General features: G+C 42.6%; 1 long non-coding RNA gene across 1 annotated transcript; it reads right to left on the reverse strand.

Moving 5' to 3' along the window:
• Nucleotides 1-7,533: 7,533 nt before the first annotated feature.
• LOC132657732 (uncharacterized) lies at nucleotides 7,534-18,436 on the reverse strand. Its single transcript, XR_009596280.1, has 2 exons — nucleotides 11,117-18,436; nucleotides 7,534-8,312 (listed from the first exon to the last, which is right to left on the reverse strand). It is a non-coding gene; the product is annotated as an uncharacterized LOC132657732 (long non-coding RNA).
• Nucleotides 18,437-18,860: the final 424 nt, after the last annotated feature.

An 18,860-nucleotide genomic window follows, 5' to 3' on the forward strand; every position in this document is an offset into this window, starting at 1 on the left:
TAATGTTAAAATGACTTCAGCAAGGCAGAGAGTCATGGATCAGAAATCTGTTGAAGAAGGGGCAAAGTCAACCAGGCATCAAGAAGAAAAAGCCAGGAGACTTGTGTTGGTGAGGCTAAAGTCCAAACAGGACTTTAGCCTTATGTATGTGTGGATTTCTTATAAAGGAATGCATTTGTAAATTATTTGTTCATAAATAAAGATTAACTTTAAAATAGATAGGGTTAGGGACTTCCCTGACAGTTCAGTAGTTAAGACTCCACACTTCCACTGTAGGGGGGTACAGGTTTGTTCTCTGGTTGAGGAAAGAAGATCCTGCATGCTGTGTGCCATGCGGCCAAAAAATTTTTTTCCATTAAAAATTAAAAGAAAACAATAAATAGGTTTAAAGGACAAGTCATGTAATTGCATGATCTTAGATGAGTGCTTAGGTTTGTTTGTTTTTTTTTTTTTTAATAATGGAACTCGTCAAATGAAACATTACATGGAACACTAGTGAGCATCTGTTGGGTTTCTCTTTCTTTGGTATAGATTTTTAAAAACGTGATAACTTGCCTTCTGGGAAACACCTTCTCCTCTTCACACCTAAATGTGAGTCAGGTACTTGGTACTTGGTCCTGGTCTGGCCATGGAAGCAAATATAATATTTTCTTCCTGAGCTTTCCTGGCTTTTTTCCTTGCTAACAATACTGGAAAGGCAAAGCACCAGTGTTGCAGGAAGGGCGACCCCTTCCAGGATCCCAAAAGGGGCTCTTGTCTAACACTGGAAATGACGTGTCTGAGGAGACACATCTGCTGACAAAGCAACAGACTTTATTGGGAAGCCATGCCCATGCTGAGAGCCAGAAGAACTGTTCTGCCACATGGTTCACAGTCTTGGGTTTTATGGTGATGGGATTAGTTTCCAGGCTGTCTTCGGCCAATCATTCTGACTCAAGGTCCTTCCTGGTGGTGCACATATTGCTCAGCCAAGATGAACACTAGCAAGGATTCTGGGAGGTGGTAGGGCACGTGGACACTCCTTTTGACCTTTCCTGAATTCTTCCACTAGGTGGTGGCTTATTCGTTCCATGGCTTTTTAACTGAGATCACACACCTGGCCTTAGGACTTAAAGAAGCTCAGGCACTTGACGTCTCATTTCACAAAGTGAGAGACAAACCGATAGGTAAGAAGTGGACTTATTTAGAGAGAAACACATCCCACATTGTGTGGGCCATCTCCCAAGGTGAGAGAGTGCCAAAATATGGCATTAGTTTTGCATGGGCTGGGTAATCTCATAGGCTAATGAGTGGGGGTATTATACCAACAGTTTTGGGGAAGGAGGCAGAGAGATTTCCAGGAATTAGGCCACCACACACTTTTTGGTCTTTTATGGTTAGCCTTGGAACTGTCATGCACTGGTGGGTGTGTTGTTTAGCATAGGCTAATGTTTTACAGCAAGCTTACAGTGAGGATCAACAAGGTCCCATGGAAATCCAGTCTTCCACCAACTTGGACCTAGTTGGATCTAATCAGGTTTTGTCATGTCCTGTGTGTATGTTATTCTTTTAGAAAGTATGACTTATCCCTTTCCCTCCTGTTTCACCAGCACCATAAGATCTCTGGGATATTTACATTTATGCAGAAGAAAGCACAAGGAAGAAACAGGGCATCTGATGGGCCAGAGAAAGGGTATTCATAGAAAGGCAGAATGGGCTGATTTGAGCAAAACAGTTGAAGCAAAAGGCCTTTTGCTGGCTCCAATATTAAATGAGTACAAAGGATCTCAATTCAAAAGATACAAGATATCAAAAGTTAACATAAGAACTAGAAAATTATATCAGTTAAGCAATAAATCTCAGGAAAAATTAAGAATAAAAGTTGTCTCAGGAATGAAACTAAATAGAAAAGAAAAAAAGAGTGAATACATATCATAGATATTGCCTTATGAGAAGTAGAAAGTGAAAAAAGTTTTTAAATTAAAAGAATAAAGGAAGAAAAAGAATTCAAGAGAAAGTGACAAATATTGAAGCCATGTAAACGAGATCCAACATATTATAACAGGGCTTCCCTAGTGGCTCAGTTGGGTGTGTTGGGTGTGTGTAAAGAATCCTCCGAAAAAAAAAAAAAAAAAAGAATCCTCCTGCAATGTGGGAGACCTGGGTTCTATCCCTGAATTGGGAAGATCCCTTGGAGGAGGGCATGGCAACCCACTCCATTATTCTTGCCTGAAGAATCCCCATGGACAGAGGAGCCTGGAGGGCTACAGTCTGCTGCTGCTGCTGGTGCTAAGTCGCTTCAGTTGTGTCCAACTCTGTGCCACCCCATAGACGGCAGCCCACCAGGCTCCCCTGTCCCTGGGATTCTCCAGGCAAGAACACTGGAGTGGGTTGCCATTTTCTTCTCCAATGCATGAAAGTGAAAAGTGAAAGTGAAGTCTCTCAGTCGTGTCCGACTCTTAGCGACCCCATGGACTGCAGCCTACCAGGCTCCTCCATCCATGGGATTTTCCAGGCAAGAATACTGGAGTGGGGTTCCATCACCTTCTCTGGGGCTACAGTCTATGAGGTAGCAAAAAGTCAGACATGACTGTGTAACTAAGCACAACTCTGAAAGAAAATGAAACAAGGGGACAATATGACAAGTACCAAAAACTGTTCAGTTCAGTTCAGTCGCTCAGTCGTGTCCAACTCTTTGTGACCCCATGAATCGCAGCACAACAGGCCTCCCTGTCCATCACCAACTCCCAGAGTTCACTCAAACTCATGTCCATCGAGTCGGTGATGCCATCCAGCCATCTCATCCTCTGTCGTCCCCTTCTCCTCCTGCCCACAATCCCTCCCAGCATCAGAGTCTTTTCCAATGAGTCAACTCTTCGCATGAGGTGGCCAAAGTATTGGAGTTTCAGCTTTAGCATCATTTCTTCCAAAGAACACCCAGGGCTGATCTCCTTTAGAATGGACTGCAATGATTTCCCTGCAGTCCAAGGGACTCTCAAGAGTCTTCTCCAACACCACAATTCAAAAGCATCAACTCTTCGGCGCTCAGCTTTCTTCACAGTCCAACTCTCACATCCATACATGACCACTGGAAAAACCATAGCCTTGACTAGATGGACCTTGGTTGGCAAAGTAATGTCTCTGCTTTTTAATATGATATCTAGGTTGGTCATAACTTTTCTTCCAAGGAGTAAGCGTCTTTTAATTTCATGGCTGCAGTCACCATCTGCAGTGATTTTGGAGCCCCCAAAATAAAAGTCTGACACTGTTTCCATTGTTTCCCCATCTATTTCCCATGAAGTGATGGGACCAGATGCCTTGATCTTCATTTTCTGAATGTTGAGTTTTAAGCCAACTTTTTCACTCTCCTCTTTCACTTTCATCAAGAGGCTTTTTAGTTCCTCTTCACTTTCTGCCATAAGGGCGGCGGCCAAGAGGAGCTACCCCATGGCTGAGGGCAGAGGCGGCGGCTGAGAGGAGCTACCACTAAAAACTGTAATTCAAGAAAATTGTCTTGAAATAAGATTTGAAACTACATATTGAAGAGGCACAGCTTTACCTGAAAATACTGACCCAGAGTGATCAACACCAAGAAATATTCTAGACCTCCCAAGGCAAGAGGGCCAAGTGAACTTCGATGGAAAGAAAAGTAGCTTTTCATTAAACTTTCAACAATAGTTCAGTTCAGATCAGTTCAGTTCACTCGCTCAGTCGTGTCCGACTCTTTGCGACCCCATGAATCGTAGCACACCAGGCCTCCCTATCCTTCACCAACTCCCAGAGTTCACTCAGACTCACATCCATTGAGTCAGTGATGTCATCGAGTCAGTGATGCCATCCAGCCATCTCATTCTCCATCGTCCCCTTCTCCTCCTGCCCTCAATCCCTCCCAGCATCAGAGTCTTTTCCAATGAGTCAACTCTTTGCATGAGGCCAAAAGAAAATGATAAGTCATATATATAAGATAATCAAGGAAAGAAAACATGAGTCAAAGGGTTTGTATCCAACTGATCTGAGTATCCAGCTGGGTAAAGGGTCGATAAAACAAACAAATGTTATCAACATGCAAAAACTCAGGGAATCTTGCTTAGATTTCTGGTCTCTTTGAAGAAGTGGTTTTTGTGATTGAGATGAGTCAAACAGATGGAGGCCAGCAAAGTTTCATCTCTTTTCCTGAGTGGTGGCTATAAGAGTATTCACCTTACAATAATCACTAATGGAGGACTGATAATGAGGCTGAAACTACAATACTTTGGCCACCTCATGTGAAGAGTTGACTCGTTGGAAAAGACCCTGATGCTGGGAGGGATTGGGGGCAGGAGGAGAAGGGGACGACAGACGATGAGATGGCTGGATGGTATCACCAACTCAATGCACATGAGTTTGGGTAAACTCTAGGAGCTGGTGATGGACAGGGAGGCCTGGTGTGCTGTGATTCATGGGGTCGCAAGGAGTCGGACATGACTGAGCGACTGAACTGAACTGAACTGATCTGATACGTATGTTTGGTATAGCTTTCTGTAAATGTGTTTTAGTTGCTCAGTTTTGTCCTTCTCTTTGCAACATTACAGATTATAGCTCACCAGGCTCCCCAGTTCATGGAATTCTCCAGGCAAGAATACTGGAGTGGGTTGACATTCCCTTCTCCAGGGGATCTTCCCAACCCAGGGGTCCAACCTGAGTCTCCTGCATTGCAGGCAGATTCTTTACTGTCTGAGCCACCAGGAAAGCCCATACTTTTCACTTTTCAAATGTGTTTTATTTTATAATAAGTTTAAAAGAAAAGAAAAGAAAATAGATAATTACTGTTCAAGAAATTTGAATATGGGCTAAGGAACTATTGGTAAATTTTAGGTATGCTACAATAGTATTGTAGTTATATAGTAGAATGTTCTTATTTTTTGGAGATGCATGCTAAAAAATTTACTGTAATGTTCTAGTAAAACAAAACTGATTATATGCAATTTGTTACTTTAATTTTTAATTGAGGTATAAAATATATTATATATTACATAAAGACCTTAAGTGTTACAGTTACATGAGTTTTGACAAATCCCACTACTCTATCAAAATACAAAATATTTTCCCCAGAAAATTTTCTCCTGGATCTTCCCAATGAATCCCCTCTCCTGCCCCCACTGAGGGAACCACTGTTCTGATTATCTCTTTCACAATAGATTAGTTTTACTTGCTCTAGAACGTCACATAATGGAATCATGCAATACGTACTCTTTAGACACACATTTTTTTTTACATTTTTAATATCCTGAAACTGGAATGTATCTTAGAAATTGGTAGTGTTTTAACAATTAAATGGAAGTGTTTTCTTCTCTTTTTTTAAATAAAATAACGGAGTGTCTTATAGTCAATGTCACCTTTAATTTGATGAAGTGTATTATACACAGAGGAGTAGGTCAAGGCTGTATATTGTCACCCTGCTTATTTAACTTCTATGCAGAGTACATCATGAGAAACGCTGGGCTGAAAGAAGCACAAGCTGGAATCAAGATTGCTGGGAGAAATATCAATAACCTCAGATATGCAGATGACACCACTCTTATGGCCAAAAGTGAAGAAGAACTAAAGAGCCTCTTGAAAGTGAAAGAGGAGAGTGAAAAAGTTGGCTTAAAGCTCAACATTCAGAAAATGAAGATCATGGCATCCGGTCCCATCACTTCATGGGAAATAGATGGGAAACAGTGGAAACAGTGTCAGACTTTATTTTGGGGGGCTCCAAAATCACTGCAGATGGTGATTGCGGCCATGAAATTAAAAGACGCTTACTCTTTGGAAGAAAAGTTATGACCAACCTAGATAGCATATTAGAAAGCAGAGACATTACTTTGCCAACCAAGGTCTGTCTAGTCAAAGCTATGGTTTTTTCAGTGGTCATGTATGGATGTGAGAGTTGGACTGTGAAGAAAGCTGAGCATCGAAGAACTGATGCTTTTGAACTGTGATGTTGGAGAAGACTCTTGAGAGTCCCTTGGACTGCAAGGAGATGCAACCAGTCCATTCTAAAGGAGATCAGTCCTGAATATTTATTGGAAGGACTGATGCTTAAGCTGAAACTCCAATACTTTGGCCACCTCATGCGAAGAGTTGACTCATTGGAAAAGACTCTGATGCTGGGAGGGATTGAGGGGCAGGAGGAGAAGGGGACGATGGAGAATGAGATGGCTGGATGGCATCACCGACTCGATGGATGTGAGTTTGGGTGAACTCCGGGAGATGGTGATGGACAGAGAGGCCTGTTGTGCTGCCATTCATAGGGTTGCAAAGAGTTGGACACAACTGAGCGACTGAAATGAACTGAACTGAACTGAACTGAAGCAAATATGGCAAAAATATTAACAGTTGTTGAAGCTGGTTGGTGGTATATATGGGTGTCCTTTTCTGTGAGTCTGAAAATTTTTGTATAAAAGAGTTTACTTATATATAAGCAAATGATACCACAATTAGATATCTTGCTTTGACCTTTTTTCCCCCTTAGTTAAAGTGACCCTTAGCTAATGGAATTGGCTGGAGTCTTCCTTCTCCTCTGCAAGGCCCTGATTATAGCAGGGACCTGGACACTCAAGATAAAGTAACAGGTGATTATCAGGTCTTTGTAAGATTTGCCTTTTTCTCATATGTATTATTTTTCTTCCCTCTATTTCCCCAAACTTTTCAAAAGCACAGAGTTTCTGTCCTCTGTGTCCTAAGGCAGTGAGAAAGTGAAGCTTTGTACTTGTTACCAGAGGGTCTAATCAAGCTTTTAACCCAGCAAGCAGAATGCCTGAGCCTGTGGCAAGAGAAGAAAGTTGGGGGCCCAGAATCAGGGCCTTGAAGCTGGAGGGCCAAGGTGCTGGTCTTCTAAGTCAAAAAACACTTTCAGTTGCTCCTTGTGAGTGGTACTTCTGGCTTGAGAGCTGACACTTTTCTTTGCACTTACTGGAACAAAGCCTGTGGCCATCAGACCCTATCCTCATCATCTGGGACTTGTATCACTGCTGTATCATCCATCAGAAATGGAGTTCCCTGAAGGTCCCTGAAGGTCGGAACTCCTTTCTTGTCCTGGAATCTGGCTTTTCCAGTTCTGTCACCTTTAGGAAGAAGCCACAGGCTCTTTGTCCATGGAGGACTGCATATATCACTTTTGCCACTGGCAGAATTACAGCTATGGTCACATATTATTAAAAGTCTTTCGAGTTGAAACCATTTGGTATCATTTCAGGGCTCCAAAGAACTCCAGTACCATAGTCCTTTATGTCTCAGTACAGAAAAAATTTCAGCAAGGGGAAACCTACAGAAGTAGGTTTTCAAGGGGAGGTTCTGACTCTTCCATTAAATAAACTATGTGGCCCAGAAGAAATCTGCAGCTCTTACACTCCCAGTTGCCTCGTCTGTACGACAGGTTAATAGCACCCATCTCTCAGGGTGGTTGAAAATTGCGTAAGGAAACAAAAGGGAAAGCATTTAGCAGACTGTAAAATTACTTTCAATGTGAGCAGTTAACTTTTTCCTGAGAAGGGAGAGGAAAACACTTGTTGACTGAAAAATAAAAACACAATCTAGAAGTTAAGAATTATGTTTTATTTGGCAGACAAGACTGAGTACTTCAGCCTGGAAAACAGCCTCTCAGATAGCTCTGAGGGACTGCTCTGAAGAGGTAAGGGAGGAACCAGGATATATAGGAATTTCCGCAATAAAAAGCGGGTAGTTCGAACTGTCCATGGGATTCTCCAGGCAAGAATACTGGAGTGGGTAGCCATTTCCTTCTCCAAAGGATCTTCCAAACACAGGGATTGAACCCAGGTACCCTGCACTGAAGGAGGATTTTTTTACTGTCTGCGCCACCAGGGAAGCCTATTAAAAGATTCAGTTCAGTTCAGTTCAGTTCATTTCAGTCACTCAGTCGTGTCCAGCTCTCTGCGACCCCATGAATCGCAGCACACCAGGCCTCCCTGTCCATCACCATCTCTCGGAGTTCACCCAAACTCATGTCCATCGAGTCGGTGATGCCATCCAGCCATCTCATCCTCTGTTGTCCCCTTCTCCTCCTGCCCCCAACCCCTCCCAGCATCAGAGTCTTTTCCAGTGAGTCAGCTCTTCCCATGAGGTGGCCAAAGTATTGGAGTTTCAGCTTTAGCATCAGTCCTTCCAAAGAACACCCAGGACTGATTTCCTTCAGAGTGGACTGGTTGGATCTCCTTGCAGTCCAAGGGACTCTCAAGAGTCTTCTCCAACACCACAGTTTAAAAGCATCAATTCTTCGTCACTCAGCTTTCTTCACAGTCCAACTCTCACATCCATACATGACCACTGGAAAAACCATAGCCTTGAGTAGATTACTGTCAATTAAAGAAAACAAGACATCTCAAGTTAATGAATTTAGCAGTTTTCTGTGTTTGGGAGATGCAAGAATCTGGGCTCATTGAAATCATTGCTTTCACACGCATCTTAACCATCCAGTGCCAGTGTCCTGTTTTCTCCATTCTGAATTCCCTCAGGGCACACAGTGGGAGGTGGCTGCAATGGTTACTAATTTGATGGATAAAGCATGCTTTGCTTACTGATCTGGCAGATGACATGTTTCATTCACACACTTCATCTCAGATCTCAGTTGGCTCATGGTATTGGGGGGCGGTGATAACACTCATTGGCCCCTATCTTCATGGGGGTGGGGACTGGATAACCACAGGCCCTTTCGGTGCTGACATTCTGGCCTTCTCTCAGTATGGAGGAAATATAGACACCAGCTTCATGGTGTTTTCACCAGGGCCCTGGTCTGTCACACTTCACCTGTTATCTACCTGGTGGAGACCACAGGGAATTTGCTCTGGTCACGTAATTCTAAAAGATCTTTTGTGTTGAAACCATTTGGTGTCATTTCACAGCTCCAAAGAGCTCCAGTACCATAGTCCTTTATGTCTCAGCACAGAAAATAATTCAGCAAGAGGCAAAGTGATAGATAAGAAATGATTTATTAGAATAGGATGCTTGTGAGGCTAATAAGCAGGAGGGCAAGAGGATGCTGTGCCCAGGAACTTACTGTGCTACAGTTTTATGATCAAAGGAAAAGCTGGGGGCAGAAAAATCTTTGTCTCTCTTGAGTAGACATCATGCTTCCACCATCAGCTCCTCCTCCTGGTTGGGCAAAGGAGTTTTCTTGACCCTACATGGTCAAGCTAGGTCCACAAATTATTGTTTTTTATGTGTGCAAAGAGCATGCCCTAGGGATCATTAGCTTACTGAGCTCACTGGGCAGGATGCGGGTCTCATACCACCATTGTTTTGTTGTTTGGGAGCATGTTTCACGCTTCTGTTTCATGGTTTTATACCTAAGTAAGCCTGCTTGGTTTCATGGTTAAGCAAACCTGTTGTCTTTAGTAATCATTAACTTACAGGGGTGTCCCATATTTTTTTACTTAAAATCCTCTAGTGGGATTAACTGTTTAATTACCTGTTTTTATCCATTCACTCTGTTTCTGTCAGACATCAGCAAGACGGTGGATTAGTAGGCTCTAGGCCCTCATTTCCCCCATATAAACATTAAATCAACAATCAGAGATTGGGTAAACTAGCTTAATAAGAGCTCAATAAGTCAGTCAAAAAAGCCACATTCAAAGTAAAAGAAGTTTTATGGAATTACTTGCCCCTGCCCCACCCTTTCCTCATCATGTCAGATAGTGGTTTAGGGGAGTAGCTACCCATTCCCCAGTTTTCTTCTGTGAACTAGAGAAGGAAGAGTGGACCTAATTTTCAACATTTTAACCAGTGTGGGAGCTGTCTGCTTGGTCCCTGTGTTGCCTAACTTGGAGCTCAGATGGCCAAATAGGGCACGGCTCAGATCTCAGGTTGGGAAAAGCTGTGGGAAGTAGTGGACTTGGCTCATGAAAGCCACAGGGGGACTACGGACCCACATACTCCTGGAGCAGAAGACTACTGATTGAGAAATTCAAGAGACCACGTAGATCCCCTTAGGGCTTCCCTCATGGCTCAGAGGCTAAAGAATCTGCCTGCAGTGCAGGAAACCAGGGTTCAGTTCCTAGGTCAGAAAGATCCCCTGGCAAAGGGAATAGCAACCCACTCCAGTATTCTTGCCTGGAGAATCCCAAGGACAGAGGATCATGGCAGGCTACGCTCCATGGGGTCACAAAGGGCTGGACACAGCTGAGTAACTAACACTCACTAGAGCCCCTTAAAAAGCAAAGTGAGACACTTGGGGAAATTAAAACCTTTTAAAGCTACTGTATATACGGGAGAATTGGGAATCAGAGTTTTCTGGTGACAAGGTGGCTCAACATGAGCCATTAGATAGTTTCAAGAGAGGAGCTAACCAGGCACACACTTGATTAGAAATTTCAGCCCCACCTCCCAAACTTCAGAGAGATGAGTGAGTCTAGAGATTGAGTTCAATTAACAGTGGTCAATGATGTAATCATTACATTAATTGATGTAATCAACAATCAAAAGTTCAAAACTTTTGAACAAGGAGCCTTGGGGAACTTATGAGTTGGTGAACATGAAACCAAGTCCCCCAATCACTGAGTTTATGATTAATCTGTCTATCCAAAACTTTATCCTTTTCTTATCCCCTCTGACCTCAATTCTGTGCTAAGGGAACACTAATCAGTCAGATGACTAAAATTGCTGTTGTCAATAATATCATTGAGCTGTGCTGTGCTCGGTTGTGTCTGACTCTTTGCAACCTCATGGACTGTAGCCTGCCAGGCTCCTCTGACCATGGGATTTCCAGGCAAGAATACTGGAGTGGGTTGCCATTTATCCTCCAAGGGATCTTCTCAACTCAGGGATCGAAACTGAGTGTCTGGCATCTCTTGAATTTCAAGCAGATTCCTCACTGCTGAGCCAACGTGGCGGACCCCAACATCATTAAGACAACATCGTCAGTGTAGTAACATTGCTATTACAGGTATCATCATTAATGTACAAATTCAGATTGTTTCTCCAGGGCAAGATGAGTCCTCCTATCTGTTGGATCTCCTGGCCAGAGAATTGTAAACCACAGACATCCCCACCCTCAAAACTCTGATTATGAAATGCCACAGAAATGTCAGAAGATGATGATTAATCCCAGCCTCTTCATTCTTCCTCTTAAAAAAAAACAAAAACAACAAACCCGGAGACTTACCTGGCAGTCCAGAGGTTAAGACTCTGTGCTTCCAATGCAGGGGCCACTGATTTGATCCCTGGTCAGAGAACTAAGATCTCACATGCTGCATGGCATGGACAAAAGACAAAAATAAAATAACAATAATACAAAATCAAAAAAGAATATTTGAGTATAAGTTTAAAAAAATTTTTTTTAACCCAAACTTCAAAGATCAAGCTGGAATGGTTCTGTGGCTTTTCTCCCCACTCCTTGGCTTTGGTGCCCTACAATAAATGCTATACTTTCCTTCACCACAACCTGGTATCCGTAGACTGGCTTTGCTGTGTGTCAGCAGGTGGACCCCGGTTAGTTAGCAAACATCCATGTGCTGGCAGGATGGTGTGCCCTCCTCTGCGTCTTGCGCTGCTGCTCCCCTCCCCACACCCACCCTGTGCACCTCTTCCATTTGGCTGCTCCTGAGCTATATCCTTTATAATAAAGTTATAATAAGTATAGAACCTTCCTGAGTTCTGTGAGTCATCCTAGAGAATTACTGAATCTGAGTGAAGAGTCGCAGCTGGTATCTAAAGTGGGGGCAGTCTTGTGGGACTGAGCCTTTAACCTTTGAGATCTGAAGTTCAGGTCTTAGTGCTGCCACTTATTAGCTATGTGATCTTGAAAAGTAGCCCAATCTCTCTGAATATCAGTTTTCCTATCGTAATAGGGATCATAGTAGTAAACATGTCATAAGGTTGTTCTGAGGGTTGTTTGATATGATGCAGTAAAGCGCTTAGCACAGTATCTGACACATTAAAAATGCTTAATAAAAATGTTAGCTATAATTGAAACCATTTGGTGTCATTTTGGAGGCTCTGAAGAGTTCTCATGTCACAGTCCTTTATGTCTCAGCACAGAAAGAATTCAGCAAGAGGCAATGTGATAGATAAGAAATAACTTACTGGAATAGGATAGTTGTGAGGCTTACAAGTGAGCAGGTGAGAGGATGCCATGCCCGAGAACTTGTGGGCTACAGTTTTATAATCAAAATAAAAGTGGAGGCAGAAAAATCTGTCTTTCTTGAGTAGACATCATGCTTCCACCATCAGCTCGTCCTCCAGGTTGGGCAGAGGAGTTTTCTTGTCCCGGCATGGTCAAGCTAGGTCTACAAATTATTATTTTTATGTGCGCAAAGAGCATGCCCTAGGGATCATTAACTTATTGGGCTCACTGGACAGGATGTGGGTATCATGCCTCCATTATTATATTGTTTTGGAGCATATCTCACACTTCTGTTGTAAGGTTTCATTTCTAAACAACCTGTTTTGTGGTTATGCAAACCTACTTTTTTGAGTAATCATTGACTTACAGGGATATCCTGTATTTTCTATACTTACAATCCCCTAGTGGAATTTAATCACCCACTTTGTCCCTTTACTCTGTCCCTATCATAATAATATTATTGCTAATGAAGAAGGCCTTTCCCCAGGCCACTCTGCAGCTAAACCCAAATCACAAATAATTTATGCTTGTTTCTCCAGGCATAAAATAGGAAACAGATTCCCTGTCTTGTTTTTTTTTTTTATTGTTTTGCTGGCGGATAATTGCTTTACAATGTTGTGTTAGTTTCCGCTGTACAACAAAATGAATCAGCTATATGTGTACATACATCCCCTCCCTCTTGAGCCTCCTTCCCACTTCCCCCAGCCCACCTCTCTAGGTCCAGATTCCCTAGTGCAGGGTTTTAGAACACTAGTCACCCATCCTCCTTGTACAGGTGCCTTTACAATAAATGCTGCATTTTCCTTCATCAAACATACACACGCAGAACTAGAATCCAAAACCCCCCAAAACTAAAGGAGTAACTGAGAACAAATGACAACAGCAGATGATATTGCATAAATATTTTTTGTCCTAACTTCTGAGGTCCCAAAACTATTTTGCAAGCTTCTCTAGGTGAAAGATTCTGTGGCTTCATGAAGAAAATATCTGGGAAACTGAATGAGTAAACCAGTTGAAAGTATTGATTTGAGCCATTGCTTACTCAATATTGTGCCTATTCGGGGGCACTGAATAGCTGAAGTCATTGAGTTTCCTGCTAAGAATTCTCTTTATATTAATCCATAGGGCTATTTCTGAAATTTTTCCCAAATGCCCTCCAAGGAAAAAGTATCCAGGGAGCAGGAAATCAAAGGATGTGGAACAATAAATACCCTCTGATTGATGGAGGTTATGTTTGCTCCTGAATCTTATACAATTGTTCTCTTTCACTCCTCTACCCTGCCCTACCCCTGTTCTCTGATACCTGGTTTTGTTGCATCAGCTGCTAAGACCACAACATGTCTACCTCCATTCTAAAATGTTATCAGTGCAATACTGAACTGCAAATATGGCTTTTGTGAAATGTCTCTATTCAGTCCCAATCTCCACGAATTCCACTTGTGTCAAATGCACCAGTTGCCTGTGTCCAGCTTGGCTTTGTATCACAAGTTTATCTTTAACCTACTTTGCACGTCATTTTGAAAGCTTACTAGTACATGTGCCCTGGCTGTCAGCTCACCTCAACTAATATTTACTTGTTAGAGAGGTGATTAGTTGTTCCAAAGACACTCAGAGCAAGTGGGATCTCAATGAAACTCTCCCCCTAAATTTCCACTAAAAACTGAAGCCCGACTTTTCAAAAATGTGGTTCTTATTTAGAAAGGAAAACACAAGGACCAAGGATGGGAGCTGACTGCTATGTGGCAGAAAGAGAGAGGGGGTGGGGAGGAAAAGGGAGAAACCTTCACAAATGCCTCCAGAGACAGCTCCATAGCCATGTCTGAAACCATCAGTATTTATATTGTTTCCTTCTTTAAATGTTCTTGCATGGCATAGGAAACCCTTGTACATTAGTTTTTGTGGTAAAATATACATAACATAAAATTTACCATTCTGAACATTTGTAAGTGTCCAGTTTAAGTACATTTCCATTGTTGTGCAACCATCACCACCATCCGTCTCTAGAACTTTCTCATCCTCCCAAGTGGAGACTGTGCCCCTCTTAAAAAGTAACTCTCCATTCCACTTTCCATCTAGCCCTTGCTAATCTATTCTAATTTTTGTCTCTATAATTTGCTTATTATAGTTGCCTCTTTTAGACGCAAAGTAATACAGTAACCCTTTTGTGTCTATACAATGTGCCTTTCTTCTTTTCACTTAGCATAATGTCTTTAAATTTCATCTATGTAATAGGATATGTCAAAATTTCCTTCCTTTTAAGGGTTGAGTAATATTCCATTTTATTTTGTTTATCCACATTTTGTATACCCATTCATCTGAGATTTGTGTTGTTTCCACCTTTTGACTATTGTGAATAATGCTGTTTTGAACACTGGTGCACAAATATCTGTTCAAGTCCCTGCCTGCCTTTAACTCTTCTGTGTATATACCCAGAAGAGGAATTGCTGGATTATATGGCAATTCCATGTTTATATTTTTTAAATTTATTTTTATTTTTAACATTCCTTTAAAATTTTATCATTGATTAAAATATTGATAATACATTAAGCAAAAAGAAAGCTTAATCACCAATAATCCCACCACTCAAAGATAAGCATCTTTAACAATAGAGTGTGTATCCTTTCAGACTTTCTAATCTACCCAAATATCCACAAGGAAAATAAATTTTTAAAATGTCATTTTAATCCTCTCAGTAATTCTCTGAGGCAGATAATGTTGTCATCTCACTGACAGGTAAGGAAACCAAAGTGAACAGAGGCTGCAGCTGTGACTGGGGGAGTCAGTTACAATGGAGGGGGAAGCTTGACTGTCTTTAAGCCCTCAGCAGAGCCAATGACTTAGAAATCATGTAGAAATGCAAGTAGTTCTGCAGATGAAGAGGTTAAGGCTCAAGAAGAGATAGTATTGGTTCAGGGTCATACATCTGATTAGTGACAAATTTGGAACCAGAATCCAGACTTTCCTGATCTGGACTTTTCCCACTGTGATAGTGCCCTGCCTTGCCCTGCACCTGTGGTTCTCAAATTTTAGTGCAAATCAGAATCCTGATTAAAGGAAAATCTCTGGGTAAAACTATCCCCGGAGTTTCAGAACCAGCAAGTCTGTACGAAGGCTCTGGAATTTACATTTTAAGCAAAACTCTGGGAACCACTTTAGAATTACTGGCCTAGACTATTGTTATTCAGTTGCTAAGTCATGTCTGGCTGTTTGCAACCCCTCCATAGGACTACAACATGCCAGGCTCCTCTGTCTTTCACTATCTCCCTGAGTTTGTTCAGATTTATGTCCACTGAGTTGGTGATGCTATTTAACCATCTCATCCTCTGCTTCCCCCTTCTCCTTTTGTCTTCAGTCTTTCCCAGAATCAGGGTCTTTTGCAGTGAGTCAGCTCTTCACATCAGGTGGCCAAAGTGTTGGAGCTTCAGCTTCAACATCAGTCCTGCCAATGAATAGCCAGGGTTTATTTTCTTTAGGATTGACTTGTTTGATCTCCTTGCAGTCCAAGGAACTCATAGGAGTCTTCTGCAACACCACAATTCAAAAGTGTCAATTCTTTGATGCTCAGCCTTCTTTATGGTCCAATTCTCACAACTATATGACTACTGTGAGAAACCAAAGCTTTGACTATATGGAACTTTGTTGGCAAAGTGATGTCTCTGCATTTTAATACACTGTCTAGATTTATCATAGCCTTCTTTCCAAGGGGCAAGTCAAGGTATTTGATTACTGAAAGTGCTAACTTCTACCAGCTTCCCAAGAGTCCTTGGGAACAAAAGACTAAGAGCTACCCTTGAGCTACCTAAGCACTCAGCCCAAGCATGATCTGACATTCTGAGAGGTCATCTGCCTCTCCCTACAACACTACAGTGCCCATCTGCTCTTCTGGGAAGAACCTCTCACCTTCTGTTCTGTTCTGTGGTTACTTATGAAGGTCTCTCATCACCCTCACTGAGTGGAATGGCCCTCATTTACTCTGAGAGCTGGCTGTACCACACTCTTAGGAGCTGCCTTTTCCACACTTACCGTGAGCTGTCCAACTCCTACTGGACTGCAAGCACTTTGAGAGCCTTGTAGAATCAACCTCTACATTCATTTAATGAAAATTTATTGAAAACCTCTATGTGCCAGGTATTATACCAGGTCCTCAGAATGCCTGTTCATTTCCCATCACCCACACTCTAGTCGATTCCAACCCTGGACCTTATTTGTGCCATAGGTCACCCTCCTGCACCCTCCATTGCCCTCCTCCAATTCATCTTCCATTCAGCAGAATTTTAAATATAAATATGATCATGTAATTCTCTTATTATTTTAAGCCTTCCAGGGGCTTAAAAATGAAACCAAAATTATTACATTTTTCATTTCTTTATTACATTATTTCATTTCTCAAAATGAAAACAAAATTATTACCTTTAGAACCTGGCCTACCTGTCCTACCACAGCTCACATCTGACCCTTGTCTTCCAGTCCTGACCCTCCCTCAGGTCTGAACTGCAATCATCCTAGACTTCTTGGAGCTCTTCAGACATCTCAGCCTCCAGCGATCCCTGGCTTGTGATGCTGTCTATGTCCCACCAACGCTAAGATGGAGTGTGAGGTGCAAGATGAACATTAAGAATCCACTGCTGTAAGATGAAATAGAAGGAAGCATGATCAGGCAAAGAAAGAAAACCCATAAGACAGGCCCGCCAAAGCTTCAGCCAACATCCTGGGGAAGCCCTGGAGCAAATACTGCTCCAGCACCTCCCCTGGGCTTCTGCAGTCAGGGTGTGACAGTGACCTCAGGCAAGGCAGTTCTGTGCAAATGCTATGCAAGGCTGTCTGCTGACTGCACCCTTTGGTTGAAGGCAAGTTCTCTCTTGACAGGTGAGGGCACATCGCTGTGTCTACCTCACTTGCCAGGACTGCTATCCCTCATCATCTGCCAGTCAGCTCCAGCTTGCAGGCCACTTCCTTTGGGAAAACTTTGCTCAGACCTTTGGGCTATAAGTGCTCATAAATCTCAGCAATTATCACAGTTTGTAATCATGGTTGCGTGTACAATTATCTAATCAACATCTGCTTTCCCTAAGAAACTATATGTTCTGTATAGGCAAGGATGGTCTGTGAGACTACAGACGCAGAGTTCAGCCAGTAACCTGGCACCTTGTAGGTGCCCAGTAGAAACCTGTTGAGGAAAGGATCAAAGACTGGTACTACGTCTTGCACAGTATGATTCTCTTAACTGTGGGTCATCAAGAGCTTGCTGTGTATTTGGAGCTCTCAGCTCACAGGGAGGGCATTTATGACCATTTCAATCAGGTTTTGTTTTTAATATTTAGGAGCCTGTCTCCTGCTCCACCCTGACCTGGTCTAGAAGGCAAAATAAAGGCAGAATTCACACTATCACCACCACCATCATCACAACTATCACCCAAAAGCTTTTAAGGGCTCAGTGCATTGCAATGGGTAGCTCAAATTTCCAAACCCAGAGAGCTGCATAAATCCGGTTCCCACATGTATAGGCTGCAGCACTGTGTTAGGAATCCCACTTTCTGCTGCACTCTTCTGTGCCACCTGAAGTCATTTAATCTCTCAGAACCTCATCTGTAAAATGGGGATAGTGCTTGTCCTTTTTCTTTCATTGAGGTCAGGTTAAAATGCAGTGATAGATAAGAAAGTGCTTTGCAAATTATAGTGTTGTTTACAGGAATGCAAGGGAACTTTCTTCTCATGCAATCTTGACAGGTTGGCAAAAGGCAGTTTTGGAACACTATTTTGTTTTCTACAATGATGACGTTGGAGCCCACGTAGATGAGCTGTGCTCTGGAAGTTTGCTTTTCTCAGTTGCACAAATGGATTTATGCTCACCTAAACTCACCCTGCCTCCCAGCCCACTGTCCTGATCAGAGGTGAAGACAGCAGGAAGGGACTGTGTTTACAGTCTGTGCAGGTCAAGGTTAAGTGTGTTTTGGAGATGGAGAGGAATGCGTGGGTGTGGTATCTCCCCAACTGAGCAGAACAGGTAAGAATATGGCATTGAAGGCAGTGGCATCCTTAGAGAAGCAAAGTTCCCTGGGGGAGAATCTTCTGCCTGGAGACTGAACACATATCCATTGAGACAGAGGCTGGGAAGGAGCTAGTGTAGACACAGGTGCTGAGGGTGGAACTAGTGATGAAAAGCCCTCCACAGGCCAACTCAGTTTGCTAACAAAGGAATACTCAGCGCCACCTTTGGTTTCTATTGCTCTCCCCATCCTCCTTTCCCCTCCACTGGTAATCAATTTATTTAATCAAAGTATATGGCATTCTCTTGACAAAGAGGAATAAGAATGATCCACAGCACCAGGTTCCAAACTCTTGACTTCTACAGTTAACTCACTGAACTTTCCCCACAGTCCCATGAGGTAGATGTGTTATCTCATTTCACAGATGGGGAAACTACGCTTACAAAGGCTAAGTAACACGGTCAGTTAGCCAAGTGATAAGTGGCTATATGTACCTATATTCAAACCCATAGTTTCTAGTACCTTCTCCCTGGTACTGCTGTGTTTAAGTGCCCCTGCCCCCCACCCTTCATAAAGCTAATGTAATTGGGTGTTTGTTGGGGTGAGGGAGCTCTGGACTGTTTATCTGCCTGAAAACACCTACAACACAAATTCCAAGCCCCCGAGGGACTGTAGAAGTCAGTTAATGCAACTTTATTTTGTAGATAGAGACTCTGAGGCCCTGAGAGGGGAAATGACTTCTCCCACGTCCTTTCTGTCGACGTTGGCATCTCAGCACAGGTGTCTTCCATTCCTGC

The sequence above is a fragment of the Ovis aries genome, chromosome 14 (genome assembly GCF_016772045.2).
Source record: "Ovis aries strain OAR_USU_Benz2616 breed Rambouillet chromosome 14, ARS-UI_Ramb_v3.0, whole genome shotgun sequence".
Classification (NCBI taxonomy): domain Eukaryota; kingdom Metazoa; phylum Chordata; class Mammalia; order Artiodactyla; family Bovidae; genus Ovis; species Ovis aries.